This window comes from Rhea americana, unplaced genomic scaffold, assembly GCF_003343005.1.
Source record: "Rhea americana isolate MKP2758 unplaced genomic scaffold, rheAme1 scaffold_29, whole genome shotgun sequence".
Classification (NCBI taxonomy): domain Eukaryota; kingdom Metazoa; phylum Chordata; class Aves; order Rheiformes; family Rheidae; genus Rhea; species Rhea americana.
The window spans coordinates 467,622-469,092 of NW_028186412.1; the positions used below are offsets into that span (position 1 = coordinate 467,622).

At 41.0% G+C, this 1,471-nt stretch overlaps 1 protein-coding gene across 1 annotated transcript in view; it reads right to left on the reverse strand.

The window, feature by feature from the left end:
• The window catches only part of MAML2 (mastermind like transcriptional coactivator 2), a 101,961-nt gene that overhangs the window by 64,109 nt on the left and 36,381 nt on the right, over window positions 1–1,471 (reverse strand). The gene's annotated exons all lie outside the window — the stretch shown is intronic.

Consider the following 1,471-nt stretch of genomic DNA (forward strand, 5'->3'; position numbering starts at 1 on the left):
TTTCCTTTCCTTTCCTTTCCTTTCCTTTCCTTTCCTTTCCTTTCCTTTCCTTTCCTTTCCTTTCCTTTCCTTTCCTTTTTTCCATTCCAGCTGAAACCAGACAAGACTGGAATTATCCCAGGAAAGCCTGGGTTAGCTGGGTTTGCAGCTCAGTTATTCAGAAAAGTCAAGTTCTGCAATGGATAAAGTTGGATGTTCTAACCAGAATCAAAGCACTAAATCCTTTAGCCATTCATCATTCACTTGGAGCCAGACTGCAGCCCAGCTTACACCCACTGCAAATTATAGAAAGGAYTGGAAAAAGAGAAGACTGTGAGAGTGCATTTAACCCATGTTCTCAGAATTAAGGAAAGATCTCAGAGTACTTCTCCCTATTACAGGTTACAGAATAAACTGGCTCCACAGAAATATCATCTTCTTTTCACACTTAGGAATTTGTAGTTAGGGAAAGAACCAGAAAGATGGTTCAATCCTTTATAGGATTGCTCATCATAGCTGAGAAGATGCATGTAGAACCAACTATAGGGTCTAGCATGGGTATTTCCCTCCTCAATGCAGGATGAGAACCATCAAACAATTTGGGAGGTATCAAGACCACCTGCTTATGGGACTTAATCATCAGAAGTATTTTGGTACCAGTCAAGCATGGGGTAATTTTCTGCTAAGGCAGACTACACAGCTTCTTATGAATGTCCTAGAGGACCACATAATCCACATCTTTCTTTCTCACATGACTCAAAGTGAATCTTTTACAAGACAGGACATTTTAGTTATTAAATGGCTGTACTTCCAGTCAGGGGTTGGTAGAAGAGTTGTGGGGTCCCTTGAAGGAAGAAGAGCAGAGAATGGGATGTACTGTTTTTTTTCCAGTGGGCCAAATATACATTCAAATATAACAAGTAATAAATATACTAATTATTTCTATCTCCCTGATTGACAGAGACTGGCAAGATCAACAGCACAGCCCAAACATTTAGTATATCCTTTCAGTTACCAGATTCAAGGGCTCTGAGTAAGGCAGGTCTGGAAGGCTGCATTTCCAAGACTTTATGCCTCTTCACTTATTTCTGGCATGGAATTCAGAAAGAGTTACTTTTTGAGTGGTTCACATTCTTCCACTCTCCCCTTTGCAAGGGCTATAAATATATTTATGTGCATACACACACACACACACACACACACACACACATATATATATGTAATGTTCTAATTGCACCTCACCCAGTCCTAACCTGCACTCTGTATTGCTGTTGTCTTCCAGTCTTCTTCCTATCTTCAAACCCTCATCTCTCCTGCATTTTACTCTTTACCACATCTTTTCTCAGCCTCTGTCTACCTCTATCACATCCTTCCACCTCTTCCCATCTGCTGCCTCTTCTCTTACACTAATGTTTCTGCCTCCTCTTTCCTACCATCAGTTCCTGCTCTTTCACCCAGACTCCTTCCTGCATTCAGTTTTCCTGTCTCTCTC